Here is a 19974-nt window from a genome sequence, read left to right as displayed (position 1 = left end):
TCAATTTCTCCAAATTGACAAAAAGGCGTATTGTTTTTCTTTCGGGTATTTATTTTTTAAAGAAATCTGTCTGTATGTGTATTAACAATTGAGGCCAAAAATGAAAACATGAAAAATGAATATTGGGGCCACTTTTATAAATAAATTCTAATCAGCTTGCTTAAGATGTGTTGAAAAGATCAGCAAACGATCCATTGGTAAAAGGTTACAAGTTGTAATCGTTCAATCATTAGTTGAAATGGACCGGGTCCTTATCAGTCTTGATTATTCATCTTGATTTATCATCTTGTATACAGATATTTTTCATCGGGAAAATGCATTGAAAATGCATTTATCAGAAGTCTAAGTGTTGTTGAACCATGACTTCACCCCTATGTAAAAGGGGTGTCACATCTCAAAGAGAGGTGGCAGAAGAGAGAAAAAGAGAAAGAGATAGAACGAAAAGAGTAAGAGTTAAAGAGAGAGACAGCTAAAGAGAGAGAAATAGAGAAAAGAGAATGAAAAAGAGAGACAGAGAAAGAGAGAGAAAGAGAGACGAAGAGAAAGAAACAAAAGAGAGAGAGAGTTAAAAAGAGAGACAGAGAAAGAGAGAGAAAGAGAGGTGATGAACCCATGTGGGGGATGCAGGAACTAAAGACTGGGGTGCTCAAAACAAAGGATGGTATTTGTTAACAAAACTAGGACCAAAGTACCGAACAAACAGGTGGGCAAAAAAACAACTAACAAAATTACCAAAGAAAACCAGAAACCAAAACCAACATGGAACTGGAAACATGCAAGGAGTAAAGTAACAAAGAAACCAGAAACCAAAACCAAACCTGACATGGTAACAGACGGCAGGATGAAGGTGGCATTGAAATGGTATGACAATGACCCACAATGTACGGTGTCCAAACAGTCATGTATTAAGGGCTAAGATGATGAAGGGACAAGTTTTGGGGGATTTGACACACATGTGCCCAGTTCCAAACCTGACTGGGACCCTCTGGGGGACGGTAGAGCACCAGATCATAAAAGCCCTGAGCCCAACCCGACCAGGACTTGTAGCTTCTATTTGCTCCTGCTTTGACCGCGGCATCCCGACAATAATGACTCAGTTGAAGCCCAATTTCAAGGAGACGTGCGACGGTCAATGCCACCGAGGCCAGTTTGGTAGCAAACAGAGATTAGCGCCCCAGCAGCTGAAGCTCAGTGAATGAGGTTTCTCCTCTAAAGTTACATTTGGCCTTTCGTGGCTGCTAAATAATGCCCGCTCACAGAAAATCGGCTTTGCCGATTGTTGCAACGCCGTGGAGCTTGGCATAAAACGAGCCGCTGCAGGAACTAAATGCAGGGTGCTTGAAATAATTGGAAATGCTTGATTTTTAATGTTGTGTTTTCAAGGTCAGGATAATGCTGGAATTTTCGGTGAAGTGCTTGAAAATGCTTGAAATTGTTGCCATTGCCATATTTCTTGGCAGTCTGACTCAATAGTTGACTCGCTAGACACTTCAATAAATGAAGAACATTTTTAAAAATGTGCGTAAAAATGACACGCCAGCTTTGGTGGCTTGTCGTTATGGCATTGTTTTGTGAAAAGACTGCCCCACACTGGTCGCACCAAAGAGGACAGCTCTATTTAGAAACTTGACTCTTTTGGCTCGGCTCACTGAGAAAAGTCTGCTCTTTCGGCTCCCAAACGGTTCCTCAGATTTTTATTTTAATGATATATTATCAATAATAATAAAACATTATGCACCAAATTACTTAGTATTTAGTAATTCCATATTTTTTGCAGTTGATCCATTAAAAACACATAAAATCTAATTTAAATTATTCACAGATTTAGAAGTCCAAAACAATTTTATCTTTTTAGAAACTAAACAGATTTAAAGTCGAACAACAACACAAAAACCCTGAAAATGCAAAAACATCAAATGAAAAATAAAAACATTAACTCTTTAGTGCTAAAAAAAAAATGATAAAATGAAAAAAAATTAACTACTCATATTTCTACTTTAACCAATTTAGACACAGATCCTTTGAAAAACACACAAAAAATATCAAATAAAATAAGTAAAACAAAAATCAAAGGATCAGCAGTCAATTGAAAGATTAAATGCACTATACTTCACAGCAATCTATATCATTAAAATAAGTCCAAATTAGGATCATTTGTCTGTTTTTATATGTACAGTATTTGTTTTTTATTAAACTCAATTATTAGCCAAGACCTATACCGCCCTTCCCTTGTTGTGCATGTGCATTGTTGAATGTCGCAAGTTTTACTGAGTTTTATTGAGAAAGAGAGCAGTGCTTGCGTCCACGATCTGATGATCGTCGGACAGGGGTAGCTGATGGCAGGAACGCGGAAGTGGCACTTTCGTGTCGAGCGAGGATAGTCCTGGTCGGCGGGAATGCTGATCGATAGCCGGGATGGGGGAGCAAGGGCGGTAACGAGTCCAGAAAAAAGGTCGGCAACAAGTATCAGGCAGGAAACAGGGCAAAACAGGTCGAGTGCCAGGACGGAAGAGCAGGGCAGAAACGGGTCCAGAAACAGGTCGGCAACAGATAACAGGCAGGAAAAAACAGGGCAGGAGATTGTCAGAAGTTACAGAGCTTGCCTAGCAAAAGCGTAGGTTCGAAGGACGGTCAGACAGCTTCCTCTTGGAAGCCGGGGGTTTAAAAGAGTCAGTGAACCAATCAGCGCTCAGGGCTGTTGGCACCAACGGGGAAGCCGCAGGTGTCCCGAATCAGTAATCATGACAGTTGAAGCAGAATGGCAGAATTCGTGTCAGTTTATAGCAGCCCATTGACACAAAATTATCCTAGATCATAAATAGAAACACCTCATAAATAGCACAAAGTATGTGTTAGCAGCAAAATAGTGACTTTATTTAAGTATTCAAAATCAACAGAAAAAAGTCCTAAAGGTTCTATAAAAAATAAAAATTGGCCTTGAAAGTGCTTAAAAAGTGCTTGAATTTGGCCATGAAAAAGGTGTACGAAGCCTGTAACTTCTCGTCACGGTTCCTTGTGGCGTAGGGGAATAATTTTTGTGGTCCGTATACCGAATATATGTATCTTCAACAATATGGAGACACTCAGATGATTCACATTGTGCTAACGGTGTTTGCGTTCTGTGACCTTTTGCTCAAGGACGACTGGTGGAAATTGGTCGGGCGTGTCGGCCAAAGGTAAAAATATAACCTAGCTATTCTTTGCCAGCAGGGTTTTTTTTTAATTAGAATAAGAAAACTAATGCTTTAGCCAAATCAGAAAAATCATACCATGTTGTTCATATTTTGTTGAAGGATGTAAAAACTGTATGCTCAGCTCAATTAACTATTTAATAAATATGATTATGCTAGTCTTACTTTAATACATTATATTGTTTTATAAATTTTTTCTATTAATCTAATCTTAATTACTGTCCTGAATTATTTGTTGTCGTTGTTGTTTTATTTTTTTCAATTATCATGTATAATTTATTACTATATTTAAATGTTCAAGAATGAATGAATGCATTAGTAAATATATTCTAGACCTAAATACAATCATCTTAATTAAATTAATTTGCAATATTTTGATTTATTAAATGTGTATTGTAAACTTTTCTATGATTCTTTGCCCTTTTTATTACCAGAAAAAAAGAAAAATATGTTATTTTTTATCCCTGTGTTTTACTTATTACTTTGTATGGATTACATTGCAAAGCCTTTTTTCTAAAATGTAAAATGTATTAAATAATTTGAATATAATTTGTTTAATTCAATTCCTAAAATGTGCAATACATTTTTGGGAATATTTGCTTTCTAAGTGCTGTTTTTATTTTAATACAAATATGTTCTTTTTAAACGTCAATACATTATATGTATATAATTTATAAATGTTAAAAGATGAATTAAAAAGTTGAGAACTGTATTGATAGATTTCCCACAAAATTAAATTAAATGTAATAAATTTGTAACATCTTCAAAAATATTTTCTATGGGTCCCTTATTTTATTCTCTAAAATATTATAATAATGATTACCATATCACAATTACTATCTATGTTTTTATTATTATTTACCATTCCTAATTGGATTGAAATTTTTTCGAAAAGATTACTGCAGAGATAAAATAAATGTTTAATAACAGTATAAAATTTATAATAAAAATAATAAAGTAAAATAAAACTAGTGTTCCTTGACTCGAAAAAGTGGGAAAACACTTCTCCACTGACTAAAAACTAACAAAAACGAGCCTCTGAGCATGACAAAAAAATCCGTATGTTGCAACCTCTGCCACTGACAAGTCTTCCGAAAACAAATCTGTCTCGTCCATCATTCCGTGGGTGGTGCGTGTCCAATGCAGTAGATCATAAAAGTATGCGGGTAGAACGATGACAAATGCGAGAAGAATATTCGCATCTGTCTGACGTATGGAAGTCGTTTAGCATGCCTTTGGACCGCGAAACTGAAGTCAATATTTATTCTTTTGTGGGCGTCTTATTATATTTTTAGAAAACACAATGTGTTGCAGGGAAACGGAAACGTGTAAACTTTTCATTGCATGTGCGAATTTTTTTCCTTTGGCTATATATACCAACACTTACTCAACCTGCTATTATGAACATTTTTGTTAGAGTTTAGCACTGGGTATGTTATGGACTAGTTGAAGGTTGTTGCTTTTTGAGCTCAGAGTATATGAATCTGAGGTCATTGCTCCTGTTTTTTTTTTTCTGTACGTGTGTGCATGTATTTGTGTTCTTCAGTATATCTCCTCATTATACTCCGGCCAATCCAGCCCATCTTTCACTCCTAGCTGTTTCAAGCAGACAGGAATCCCACAAAGGTTAATAAAAGATGTAGCAGTGTGACATCTGATTTTATCCTCATCAACTCAGCATTCCGAAAGAGCAAAAGAATTAAGGCTTGGGTTAGGTGTATTGCTTGGGTTAGGAGTTAAGTTTTGGGCTGCAAGTTGGGGTTTTAAACCTAAGCGGCAGTAGCTCAGGAGGTAGAGGTAGAGTGCTCGTCTAGGGATCAAGAGATCGCAGTTCGAATCCCGGCTCCTTCGTATTATATGTCGAAGTGTCCTTGGGTAAGACACTGAACCCCTAATGCCCCCAATAAGCAGGTTGGCTGCACGGCCGCTATTGGTGTGTGAGTGCGGGTGAATGGGTAGATGCAGATCATTTCATTAAACCGATTTTGAAATAAAAAAATCTGTTTCATGGCTAATAAACCTGGCGTTTGCAAGATACAGGGTCTGCAGCAGTGGCTTACAAGAGTTTTTAGGCTAGCAATTAGCAGTAGCCTGGACCAACAACACAGCTTTTGCCTTCTCCCAGACACAGCTTAAGTCCCTTTTGGGACCCAATAATAATCCACGAAGCAAATGCTGGTAATCAAGATTTTGTCGCGCTCTTCCGACATTCCTCAGAGAACGATTTAAGTGATGAATATATTTTCAATATAACGAGCTGCTAAAAACGGGCGGTCGTGATGCTTACCAGTTTGTTTTGATTTAGACGTTTACTGTGCATGACAGTTGCACATACAGTCACACCCACCCAACACAGGGCACCCTCTCTAATCTGTCCCCACGGTGTGCTGTCTAACAGAACACAATGCATGATACAATATCAATGACAATAAAGACAAAATCAATTTAATTACAAATCTGCAAATGAATGAACCAGTGATTACCAAAGCCTGAAGTAACTATTTGCGGTTTCTAACAATTATTTTTGTTTTTCTCTAATAAGGCTCTTTCAATATTTTAGGTTGCTGACACCTGGAATAGCGGAATATTTTTCAATTGTGATGCACTGAGGCCAAAAAGTGAGAAATTCCAAGTAACAGTATGGGGGCCATCTTCTGTCAGAAATTATCTTTGCAGCGGCTTCAGTTGTGTGTGCAAATATTTTAAATTCACATTAACTCTTCCTTTTTTATCTTCTATGGGATTTGGGTTGGAATTTGGACTATTTAAAACAGTCCTTTTCTAACTTTCACCATGAAATGAAAGAAAACTGCCAGCACGCACATAAAATCACTTCCCCTTCGCTTCCTTTCCTTCAGCTTAATCCGCTCCGTGGCCAGAACACCGAGGGTAAACGTAAGATAAAGTAGGAAAAACAAATAAAAGCTCTTTGCACTCAGTTGCACATTGTTGACAAATACTTAATAAATTAAAATATTTAATTTTAAACTAAAACTAAACACACCACCTATAAGCCTATCAAGTCCTTTATTGAAAAAACAGAATTTTAAAAATATGGCACTAATACTAATTTTGGGGGGAGCCTGGATTGAATTTGGGGGTGCTTGAGCACCCTTAAAAACGGGCTGGTTACGCCAATGACTGATGCTAAACCAAAATGTGTAATTTGACACTTCCTACAAGCAATTTAAAAAGTCGTTTTTTCGCATTTTTAACACACCTGCGTCCTCGACGTTCATTCAATCCCGCGGGCGCAGACCGCATTAGCTTAGCCACATCTGGAGACACCATGTGCCGAGCAGCACCCCGGCAACCATGTCTCTTTGTACACACACAGACACACACCGAGACCCTCAAAGACACACTTTTTGTAGCCCATTGTGTAGCGCTGAGAACCGCAGCTGTGACTGTTTGCTCCGAGAAGGCGATCGAGTCCAACCGAGCCAGTTCATTAGATGGACTCTGTAAAACATGATGGCCCACTAAGCGATCAGCACTTTTGCCAAGAATCCGGACAATCGCCGGGTCCACAAAGTGTGCGTGTGATCACAAACCTTATGACCATTAAACTGACAACTTTTATGAAATCCAATTTTTATGACATTTGGCTTTTATTAAAACTGTAAAGTCAAAGCTTGGGGATGAATGAACGGTATCTGTGGGCGAGATAAAAAGAAAACCTTGTGTCTGGTTTTGTTTCCAATTTGAGGGTTTTAGATTTCTGCTTTGCTTTTTTTCACAGTCCCATGTATTTCAAATTAATTAATTTTTAATATACCCTTTCATTTGTTTGTAAATATTGGGACGTATCTGGTGGGCAGGGCTTAGCCTGGAGACAAAAGAGTACTTGTGCTTGTTAGAAGACAGAAGAAAAGTACACTGTCGTAGATACTAGTTTTCGTCACGTTGTGTGTTTATAGATTTAGAGAAAAAATGTCAGTGATCGTAAATTTATAGGACACTCCCAACTGCGGGACACAGGTGATGCGGTCAAACCCCACTCAGGGGGACATTTAAAATAGGAGAGTTGTGCATTAAAGCGAATACATTGGACCGTGACACTCATGAAAAATGCTCGGGTTTGCAGTGCACTTTTCCTATCAAGTAAGAGAAATGAAATGTTTATGATTGTTGCTATCGAGTCCATATTAATAATCATTATATTGGCAAAATATCTTGTTATGTTCTTAACTTCAGCTGTTAGCATGTAGCTTAATGCCAACGGTAGCTTTGTAAACATTGTGTGAGGCGATAAAAAAGAAAAACAGGTGCACATTAAAATCATTGGGCATACAATCCAGGTCATTCATACATACATACATACATGCTTGGGGTTGTCCATCGATTCGATGATGACCATCTTCTTTTAATTGTGAGTCTGCTGATGTTTGAAGAGTCCGATCCTGGATCCACAGATGCGGCCACAGACAGAGCATGTGAAGGGGGTGATGGGGGGAGCAGGGGCGGCCCGGCAAGCATGTCTCCTTGCACGCTTTGCTGCACGGTGTTGCATGCGCTGTTCCTCCATGTAATCCACTCCCTGTGAGCAGTGGGAGCGCCAGAGGTCTCGGCAGGAAGCAAGTTCCTCCAGTAAGGAAGGGTTTATCCGACATCTCTTCAGGATGTTCTTCATTTGGTCTTCGAACCGCTTCTTCTGCCCACCAGCACTACGTTGGCCTAGATGTAACTGACCATAGAGGATACGGCGTGGCAGTCTGTGGCTGGGCATTCGAACAACATGCCCCAGCCACCTAAGTTGGCGTTGGGCCATAATGGATTCCATGCTGCAGCTGCCTGCCCTCTCCAACACCTCTGTGTGCGGCACTCTATCCCTCCATGTGATGCCAAGGATCTTCTGTAGACATCTTACATGGAAGGTCTCGAGGCTCTTCAGATGGCGGCTGTAGATAGTCCATGCCTCACATCCATACAGTAATGTAGTGATGCATACAGCTCTGTAGACCAGCATTTTGGTGTGGAGTCTAAGGTTGTTGTTTTGAAAGACCCTTCTCCTTAGTCGACCGAAAGATGCTGATGCTTGCTTGAGACGGCTCTGGATCTCATCATCCAATGAGCAGGTGTCAGACACTATGCTCCCCAGATATTTGAAGGTGGGCACCATGAGCAGGTGTTGCCCTGCTGCAGTGAGGATTATTGGATTTGGTAAGAGGTCAGCACTGGACTGACAGAGTACCTATGTCTTCTGGGTGTTGATCGTCAGTCCCATTCTGGTGTATGCAGTTACAGCTGCCGAGAGAATGTTTTGCAGAGCCTCCGGTGTATGGGCAACCAGGGCACAGTCATCAGCATACTGTAGCTCAATGATGGTCTCTGAAGTCAGTTTGGTAGTTGCCTGTAGCCTCCTGATGTTAAACAGGTTACCATCAAACCTGAAGTTGATGGTAACTCCAGCCTGCTTCTCCATCCTTCTACGTAGCAGTGTTGTAACACAGACGAGGAAGATGTTGAAGAGAACTGGAGCCAGCACACAGCCTTGCCTCACTCCAGTTTTGACGCCAAAGGGCTCTGAGCTGTGTCTTCCAACTACCACTCTGGCTGTCATCCCTGAATGGAACTGTGCAAGAATGGTGAGAAACTTGGGTGGACACCCAAATCTCTTCAGGACTTGCCACAGTAGGTCCCTGTTCACTGTGTCAAATGCTTTTGAGAGATCGACAAAGGCGATGAACAAGTCCTTGTGCTGCTCCCGGCATTTCTTTTGAAGCTGACGTGTCACAAAGATCATGTCGACTGTTCCCCTGTCCTTTCGAAAACCACACTGTGACTCTGGGATGACGCGTTCCGATATTTTGGAGATGAGTCTGCGGAGCATGACCTTGGCAAGGACCTTTCCAGCAGTGGCCAACAAAGAGATACCCCTACTGTTGGAGCAGATGGATTTATCTCCTTTATTCTTGAAGATGGTCACAATGTTCGCATCTTTCCACAGTTGCGGGACACACTCTCGTCTCCACACCTCTGAAATGTATTGAAACAGTGTCCGTGTACAGAGGTAGCCTCCTACCTTGAGAAGTTCAGCTGGGATGTTGTCAGGTCCAGGGGATTTATTGTTTTTCAGGGTTTTGACTGCATGCAGGATTTCATTGAAAGTTGGCGGGAGGTCGAGGTCTGGCAATGTAGGATGTTCAGGGGGCTCTGAAAGGACAGTTGGGTCCACTGGGGTGGGCTGGTTGAGCAGGGTGTTGAAATGCTCAGCCCACCGCTCCACTATCATAGCCTGATCCTTGATTAGAGATGTTCCATCAGCAGATCTAACAGGTGCCAGGGAGCAGTTTCTGGGGCCATAGATGGTTTTTACTGTGCATATCGCTTCTATCAGCGTGAGACTGGATTTCATTGGCTTTTGAGATCCACCACTCATCTTGCAGTTTTCTGAGAGTTCTCTGGGCCTCGGAACGAAGGGCTTGCCATAGCTTTTCATGGAATTGAGATTGTGGGTTGTTCAGGGTGGCTCTGTGCGCCTTGTGCATTCTGTCCAGGAGGGTTGAGATCTCTCCGGCATTCTGGTCAAACCAGTCCTGGTGTTTTCTAGTTTTAAAACCAACGGTTTGGGCTGCAGTGTCAAAGAGGGTGGTAGATATATAGGTCCACTTCTCATCCATCCCAGCCTCTGACATGACCAGCTGCTCAATGTTTGCCAGCCTCTCAGCTAGAGAGCAACGGAAGTTGTCAAGGGTGTCGCTACTGGAGAGTTTGGCACAGTTGAGTGTCTTCCTCTTTGAACCACCCTGACGTGCTAGGGGCCGGACATGCATTCTGACCTTTGTAGGAATCATGCGGTGGTCGGTCCAACAGTCTGCCCCACGCATAGCTCTTGTAATGAGCACGTCCTTCAGGTCAGCCCTCCTCACGATCGCGTAGTCGATCAGGTGCCAGTGTTTGGACCTGGGATGCATCCAGGATGCCTTATATTTATTCTTTTGTTGGAAGATGGTGTTTGTGATGGTAAGGTTATGTTCCGCGCACAGACTAAGAAGTCTCATGCCATTGGAATTAACTTTTCCAATGCCATGGGCACCAATCACACAATTCCAGTTTTGCAAGTTCTTTCCGACTCTTGCATTGAAATCACCAAGCAGCATGATTTTGTCATTCCTCGGGATGTGACTGAGGATGTCATCGAGTGCCTGGTAGAAGCGATCCTTCTCTTCATCATTCAATGGCAGTGTTGGTGCATAGGCACTAACTAATGACATACATACATACATACATACATACATACATACATACATATATACATACATACATACATACATACATACATACATACATACATACATACATACATACATACATACATACATACATACATACATACATACATACATACATACATACATACATACATACATACATACATACATACATACATACATACATACATACATACATACATATATACATACATACATACATACATACAAACATAACATAACATAACATGACATAACATACTTTATTCATCCCCGTAGGGAAATTCACACTTCCAGCAGTCTCCCTTGTTGTTTATTAACAGATTAACAGGATGCCCTCGCGGTGCTTTGTTGTAGTTTAGCCACAGCAGAGTGGATGACTTCACGCGCTAGTCCAAAAGTTCGACGTCCCTGCGGCAGATGGAAATCTTTGTGCCCAGGGATACACCACCTCGTGTTAGCGAGTCCACCTCCTCTCCGCTTCCCGCAGGCTTTCGTGTCTCTGTCTTACAGCGTTGAAGCCGGGTAGCTCTAGAAAGCACCTCCGGGTGGCTCCACGTTAGCGTCAGGGATGCTAGACGTGAGCCACGTTTCTGTAAAACACAGCAAACTGCACTCCCTGTGGGCTTTGATGTTTTTCACCAGCAGAGCCAGTTCGTCGGTCTTATTTGGTAGAGAGTTCACATTTACCATGATTACGGACGGTACCGGAGACTTATAATGCCGCTAGCCGCTTATCTAGCTAGCTAACATGGTTCTATAACACAAAAACCTGTCTCTTCTCTGGTCAAATTTAAAATTGTTTGACATAAGACAAATTATTTTTTAAAGTAACACAATTAGTTACTTTCCCTGGCAACTAGTTACTTTTACTATAAAGTAATTGAGGTACTAACTCAGCTACTTATAAGAAGAATTATTGAGTAACTCTAACTAATTACTTTTTTAAAGTAACGTGCCCAACACTGTGCATGTCCTCAGTTTTTAAACTTATCTTTACTAAATACACATTTTGTTTTCAATCGATTTGACATAATTGCTGCCGACGTCAATAAAGCCACAATCGTATTTGTGCGTGTAATAGAGGTTAATCCTCAGCTAAACCCTGCCACCATGAGGCTTTGCCAAGAGGCATTGTTGCTTAGCAGCCTAGTAACTTGCGTCTTTGTCTTTTGCAAATGCAGATACACACAAAGACACATGTTTACACACAAAGACACTACCAGACTTACACGGACACACACAACCACATGCCACCTAGCTAAGTGGTATGTGGATGTGTGTGTTCTCTATGTTTTTTTGAATTGCCTTTCATGATGACATGTATGTTTTTGGTTTGAGTTTTTGTGCTGAGGCCATCAGACTGTTGTTGTGACGATGTCACTCGTCACTGACATATGTCATGCCACATCATTGGAAAGCTCCAACTCTCTTCAAAATACATGACCATTTCAGAATATACTCATCACAGAAACATCACGATCAGTCTGAAACAAAATGTATAAAGCTGGTATAACGCACCCCAAATTCTTGTTGTATTCCACTCCTAAACAGATTTCATGTAAACAAGAAAAAGCTTCAATTTATGTGTGTTCCAACTGAGATTACTCAACGTTACTAGCACTTGCAGTGATTATTTCAGTTTGGGACTAAACTTTAAAGTCGTACCTTTCATAAGAGACCAAAAGTGTCCATATTCTCTAAACGGTTCAAGAACAGCATTCAATTTACTTCAGGTGCATCTTGGATTGAGATTTTAGGTGAATTTTACAGGAATGATAACGGGTTAATCGTGCATTTTTGGGGGGCTGGTGAGATTTATAATCCAAAGAGATTTATAGTCGAAAATACGGTAATGAACAGACGATATTTAACTTAACGCGTTGACAGATGCAAGGAGCTGCTCAATGAATTACAAAAGAGATTATGAAGCAATAAACTCAATTTATCTTTGAATGGCATCCACTTAGCCATATTGAGCTTGCCGTTAGCGCTCCGCTGCACTAATAAACTGTAGAAATTCACTTTCAAATGACCAAATAACTAGCGTGGAATTAGTCATCAGAACAATCTTCGGATTTCCGTAGTATAGACGCTCCCCTACTTACGAACGGTTGCTTGTAAGTTGAATTTGTTCGTAAGTTGTTTCAGTGCTATATTTTGTATGGAATGTATGTTTAAGGTTTATATAAGTATGTTTAAGGTTTATATAAGTATGTTAAGGCTTGTATAAGTAACCTGTATTGTTTTGTACTGAAAAATAAACATTTGATAAAAGAAGATGCTCTATAGAGATGAATAAAGATATGTTTAACTTACCTGTGGAAGATGGGTTTCAAGAGTAAGGCTACTTCCTCCTTCGTGGTAGAAAGTGGCCAAAAAAAAGTGATCCAACAATTTTCTCAACCACATCAAGCTTTCTTATTCCACTTTCATTTCAAATGAAACGGCTCGCCTCTTCTTTACATTTTACACCAACCATATTGAATGGATGCATGAGATATTAAACCATAAAAAAGTTCTTACCGTGCTGGAGATAAAGTACAGTATGTTTACACACAAACTGGGGCTGTGACAGGAAGAGGAAGCCGGTGGATGCTGGGTGAGCTCTCACAGCGCCACACGCTGGTAGCGATGGAAAGAAGCACTACTGTACTGTCCTGTACTCGGAAAATGGTGCACAATACAAAATCTAACTTACAAATGTTCGTATCTACCATTTTTTTGTAACTCGAATGTTTGTAAGTAGGGGAGCGTTTGTCATCATTACCTGCTGCATTAACAACGCAAAAATACAAAATCTTGTACTTTTTTATCATAATTATTTTTCTTTATTTTAAGATATTTCTTCTCCAAAAATAATAATGAAAGCATATCATGAGCACCATTGTTGAACATCATGTTTCAAATTGAAAATGATCCATCAGCTTGCTTTTATACTTTTAACCAGCTATGAATAATAATTTTAATCATTTTAAAAATTTAGGTTTGAACAAAGATTGGTTAACAAAGATTAGGGAAAAATAAAAAGAATAAATCAATAAATAGAAAAATGAAGACAAAATACTACTGTTATTGGTATTTTACAAAGTATTCTTATCCACCTAAGGATAATAAATTTATTTGTTTGAAATTTTGATTTAAGGGTTTAGAAATTAGATTTTTTTCTGAATATCAAAAAATAAAATACAATAAATGAATTAAATATCAAATAAAAAACAAATGAAAAGATTCAGAAATTATGTTTTGGAAGAATTATAAAAATAAAATAAGATAAAAGGAATCTATGCAATTTAGAAAAATATCAAAAACATTTATTATTTATCACTTATATTTATATGTTTTATTTACTATGTATTACTTGTATATTTAATTTAAATATAAAAATATTTTTTCATCTATCTTATTTAATCAGAAATGACCATTTACATAATTTGTATTACAATTTTTTTTTTGTGCATTTAAATTCAAATCCATCAGCAAAGCCCAAGTCCCCCCATCGCCCGTCATGATTTATTTTTACTCATAAGGATTAATGATTTTTTTAAAGAGAGATGTATAAATCTATTGATCCATGAATAGAAATATTAAAAAAATAATAATAATAAATACATGAAAAGAGAAAATTATTATTATTATATTATTTATAATATATTTGTATTATTTATATATTTCATGAAACATATTTTATTTTAGAATTTTAACATTTATTATTGATTACATTTTATTACAAATATGTATTTAAGATCCTTGATCTTCACAACATGTCGATGGGACTTGTCCAATGGGCCAATCTTCCCCCCTACCTCCAGGGCAAGAAGTGGCTCCATTATTACCACTCCACCGGTATAGTTGGCATTCTCTAGCGGGACCGTCATCCCCCAAAACCCTCAGCCTAAATAAAAAAAGCTTTCCTCACCTTCTTCTTCCTCATCCCTCCATCATCCCGCATGTTGCTTTTTGGAGAACCTTATGCAAGATCCTCACGCAAGAGTCCCCAATTTTTCCTTTCTTTTTTCTTCAAACTGTGTTTTCAATCAGCCGTGGCGACTAAGACTCACTAAAACGCATCATGAAGTTAGGACAAACGAGCAAAATACAGCTTGTGGGCCACATACGGCCCGCGACGCTTTTTAACCCAGCCCGCCAAACAAAAAGTTTTTAAAAAGTACCGTAAATTCCGCACTATAAGCAGCTACTTTTTTCCCAAATGTTCAGCCCTGCGGCTTATTCAGTGAAGCGGCTAATTTATAGAATTTTTCTAACGGCCACCAGCGGCGCAGGAGTTTAAAAGGTAAGATTAAGACCAGTAGAATATGTGCGCCAAGAAAAACTGCAATCTCTAAATTTTAGCATATATTTTCTGTAAAGTTAAGGTACGTTCCAATCGTGAAGAAGATGCCCCTGTGATAGTTATGAAGAGGAAGTCGAAGACGATCTACCGTGAGTTTTACATCTACGGGATGCTTTTTTTTCACAGGTATGTTTGATACATTGCGAGCGTGATCCTACTAGCGTGTTGGTACCTTTCAAAGGCCCGGTTTGGGATGAAAGTTATATTATTATTATTAAAGCTTTGAAAACTCTCTCGGTGTACCGTCTTTCTTCGTAAATATGTGTAACCATGTATAATATGTATTTGCAACTGTATATTTTTGAAATGTATTTATTTTAGAGATTTATTCTGTTATGTGTTCTACGGACGGATCAAAAATAAGGGGCGGAGCAAACGCGGGCTGATGGGAAATGTGGTAAAGCTGAGTTACCGGTAGATCTGTCTGTTGTCGCAGCGGACAATAGTGGATATATATTTTTCCCACCCTTAACTTTGGAAATATACATTTTGTTTCCTTGGATTACTTTCAACGGGACCCCGACTTTACAAGTCTGCATCATACGTTAATTACGGGTATCATTTTCTATTTGTGATGTTAACTGTGGTTCTGGATTTGTGGTCTATCTATGGACGCGGGCTGACGGGAAATGTGGTAAAGCTGAGTTACCGGTAGGTCTGTCTGGTCTCGCAGCGAACAATAGTGGATATATATTTTTCCCATCCTTGACTTTGGAAATATTCATTTTGTTTCCTTGGATTACTTTCAACGGGACCCCGACTTTACTTGTCTGCATCATACATTAATTATGGGTATCTTTTTCTATTTGTGATGTCAACTGTGGTTCTGGATTTGTGTACTATCTATGAAGTTGCATCGGCCCGGTATTGCAGTACCTCCGGGAATGGTGCATTTGCACTGATCGCTGCCCGGCCCTGTGGCTCGGACCTTGACCCTTTTGGCTGGGAGCAAGTGTTTCGGCCTCTTGGCTTTGTAGTGCATTATGATTTGACCGATAACGGATAATGGATAATTGATAAAGGATATAGTACAAAAAACCTCTAAAAAAAAAAAAAGTTACAATTGTGGAACTTACAGCCTGGCCCGGGTTAAACATGTGACTGTGTCGCAAGCTTTAATGCGGGCGCCCGCGGCTTATACATAGGTGCGGCTTGTGTACGTAGAAAAGAGTCAAATCACTCAAAAAGTGGTGGGTGCGGCTTATAATCAGGTGCGCTCTATAGTCCGGAATTTACGGTACTACTGACAACAAACATGTTGTCCCTTGGTAGCCTTTCCGTCATAAAAATATTTTTTTCATCAAACATTATGTAATGTAAAAAAAAGGTTAAATCAAATAAAAAAAAATGTTCCAAATAGTCTATATAATTCTAGTATATATTTTCATTTTGCCATAAAACAATTTTAAATAACATTGTAATAAAAAAATGTTTATATTTCCAGAGTAGTTTTTTTTCCTATTCCTAGAAAACGAGTTAAAAATAAAAAACAAAACAAGAACTAGTCAATTAACATAAAACAATGTTCCACTGTTACTACTGATTTTAAGTATGATGTATCTTTATTTATTATTTTAAAGAAAGAGAAATTAAATTAACTTCTTAATAAATGTTTCCCCCTGGCAGGCCACATTGAGTTTTTCAATACGGCCCGCTAAACAAAAAGTTTTAAAAAGTACTATTGATAACAAACATGTTCTTTTGGTGCCATTCTTGTCTTCTCGGCTGCTCTAACAATGCGTTGTCGGGGTTTTGTGTTGTACTTGCACCCATTCTCCATAAAAATGTTTTTCACAAACCATTATGTCCCCGGGATCCTAGTGAGGATAAGCAGTGCCAAAAATTAATGAAACGGCATCATGTAAATTATGTAAATCCTGTACAATCAAATAATGTGAATGACCTTTTAATATTTTTACTAACCATGTTTCTCTGTATTTGTTGGTTTTCTTTCATGCACCTATTATATTTATTAGGAAACTTGTCAAATATCTAGAAAAAAATATGGCAAAAATAGTTTTTTAAAGCATATTATGATATTTACTGCTTGAAAAATAAATAGAGCTGCCCCTCTCCCCCAGCTAGCTGGATCCAATCATCACCGTCTGTCCCTCTCCCATAAATACACGGCCCTCCTGAGGAATACAAAGAAAGAGGAACTTCACTGGCAATTAATATAACTGTGCAGCCCAGGAATCAAAAAGAATGATAACTACCGTGTACCATTTCACTCTTTTAACCTCTCTAACTTAAGTATTCTTCGTCCCCTAATAAAAAAAGGACTCCATTATCTCTGCAAGTACCTGGCACAATACTCGACGCCAAAAATATGCATGCCAACATGATTGGATAATGCCAAATGAAACAGATGCTATCTCGAAGCGAAAGCCAAAAAACAAGTTAAGACACCGATCCTTCGTCACCCTTCCCATCATGTTTTTTAGCTGTGTCTATAGTAATAAACTGTCATGCTTGCTAGCTAGATTGCCCTATACTACCATAAATATATTGACCCTTTGCACGTGACGTCAGGTTGCCTTCTCTGGCAAGATTAGAGCCATGCCGGGTGGCAAAAAGCACCTGAGCATACAGTAGTTAAGTTGAAACAAATACCAATAACCATGAAAAAAGAAAATAACCACCATTTTTTACGATGGTGATTTATTCCCTAGAGGTGGGCAAGCTTCTAAGCCCGATTTGGAATATAATCCCTTTTGATGAATGCAGAAGATGGCAGTGTTTATCTTTAGTCAAACGGAAGGACTGGTGTTGAGCCCAGGAACAACACTGGTAGGGTTTCAGCAGCAAACAGTTTTTACAAGGTACGTTTGTTCTATTTCCGAGCAATTTAATGTTTAGTAGGTACGAATCACGTCAAAGACGCTCATATAAGTGAGCTAGTACTAACTAGCTCCCCTAGTGTCATACCATTGCCATTTCTTACTATGTAAATTATCTGTTTTTATTGTGATTAACCAGAGATTCAAAACAGTAAGCTTCCGAATATCACATGCGTTGAAAACTGTTAAGTGCTCTACCATTATTTCACTAGAATGAACTATAAAAAAATTAGAGACAAACCTTGAGAAGAGGAACCGTCATTTCGCCAAATTAAATATTTTCAATGTGCTCAAAAGTGATTTCTATATAAGGTGCAAATGCTCTGTGCTTTACGGTTCTAGTACAAATGATCTGCATTTAAATGATCTGCATTTATACAGCGCTTTTCAAGTCAATGACTTCCCAAAGCGCTTTACAATGTGCTCTACATTTCCCAATTGCGGCCTTGCAGCCATGTAAGGCGCTAACCTGCTTATTGGGGGTATTAGGGGTTCAGTGTCTTACCCAAGGACACTTCGACATGTAACACGGACGAGCCGGGATTCGAACTGGGATCCCTTGATCCCAAGACGAGCGCTCTACCTCCTGAGCTACTGCCGCCCCAATCCACCAAAATTTAGATACTAAGTCATTTTACAAACGTTTCGTAGGGGGACATTTCTCACCGGGGGTACATTGCAATGCAAAACCGCTACAAAGAACTGGTAAGCATCCAGACTTTTATGAGGTCTTAGATCGGCTCTAGTGTATGGGGATACTCCATTTACAATATAGTGGTACAGATGGTGTGGACTGAAGTCAGGCAGACTGGAGGATTTGGTTAGATGTGTGAATATGTCAGGAGAAAGACTTCATTGACCCCGTTGCAAACACAGGACGACACCATGTCGGATGGTAGTAAACTGTAGTAAACAGTGGACGAGGGCAATAAACGGAAGGCAACAAAACAAAAAAGCTATACTATTCAACACCATTGGAGATGACTAGTCAGATGAGGTGGCTCACCTTGTCGGAAAGCATAAATAGCCCTATTTATAGAAACTGAGGAAAGAATTAGCAATGCTAGCTACCCAGCCAAACAGTCTGACATATTCTCACTTCTTTATCTAATCAACCACTCTGCTTGACTTCAGTCCACACCATGTGTACCACTATATTGTAAATGGAGTATCCCCATACAACAGTGCTAATCTAAAACCTTGTAAAAACCTGGATACTTACCAGTTCTTCGTAGACGGTACGTGTTACTGTACTTTGTTTTGCCGACAAATGCACGGCGTGATATGTCCCCCTCGCGCAAATGTATCTAAAACGACTTTGTATCAAAATGTATGGGGATTGTAGTAGAATAAGAAAGCACGGGGCATTTGCACCTTCTGTAGAAATCCCTTTTGAGTATGTTTAAAGTATTTATTTTGGCGATATGACAGTTTCTCTTTTCAACGTTGATCTCTCATTGTAAGCTTTATGGTAGAGCACATAACAGTATTATACATATGGTATTCGGAAGATTACTGTTTTGAATCTCTAGTTAATCACAATAAAAACAGTTCATTTAAATATTAAGAAATATCAATGGCTGCGATTGGCTGGCAACCAGTTCAGGGTGTCCCCTGCCCACTGCCCGGAGATGGCTGAGATGGGCTCCAGCCCCCCCGCGACCCTAATGAGGATAAGCGGTACGGCTGATGAGATGAGATGAGATGAAATATCAATGGTAAAAAGCTAACATAGCTAGTTAGCACTAGCTCACTTGTTGTTTTTGGTCTCTTTGACGTAACTCGTACCTACTTAACATTAAATTGCTCGGAAGTAAAACAAACTTACCTTTAAAAAAATGTTCGCTGCAAATCTTGGTATACTTGAGGGCTGACAGCCTGCCAGTGTTGTGTCTGGGCTCCACACCAGTCCCTCCATTTGACTGAAGATAGACATTGCTGTCTCCTGTCTTCATCAAAAGGGATTATATTCCAAATCGAGTTTACAAGCTTGCCCACAGCAAAGGAATTAATCACCATGGTAAAATTTGGAGGTTACATTTTTCTTTCGTGGTTTTTGGAATTTGTATAATCTCATCCGCCTATTGAACTGCCGTGCGTTCAACTATTTACTGTTTACCACGGGTTCCTTCCCTCCTTCATAATGTCGTCATGTGGTTAGGTCACGTTGTGCGAAGGGTCAATAAATCTGGCTGTTACATGATTTTTTTCTCTCTTTTTTAAGAGAAGACTTTCTTTTAATATGAAATGAATTCAAGTGCATTTCTATAACTCATCTGCCTCCACAGACATCAATAGATACCAAAGATCAATTTATCAAGGCTGCCCTCGATGGCTAAAGATGTCCAGGATCCCTTTTAGCCTGGCTGCCATAG

At 39.2% G+C, this 19974-nt stretch overlaps 1 protein-coding gene across 6 annotated transcripts in view; it reads left to right on the top strand.

The window, feature by feature from the left end:
- Positions 1-19974, top strand: part of slit2 (slit homolog 2 (Drosophila)) — a 213211-nt gene that overhangs the window by 20902 nt on the left and 172335 nt on the right. The window lies entirely within an intron of this gene.

The sequence above is a fragment of the Urocampus carinirostris genome, chromosome 8 (genome assembly GCF_059441175.1).
Source record: "Urocampus carinirostris isolate Australia breed hairy pipefish chromosome 8, RoL_Ucar_1.0, whole genome shotgun sequence".
NCBI classification, from domain to species: domain Eukaryota; kingdom Metazoa; phylum Chordata; class Actinopteri; order Syngnathiformes; family Syngnathidae; genus Urocampus; species Urocampus carinirostris.
Note: the sequence above shows the minus strand (reverse complement) of the source record. Positions and strands in the feature narration are given on the sequence as shown.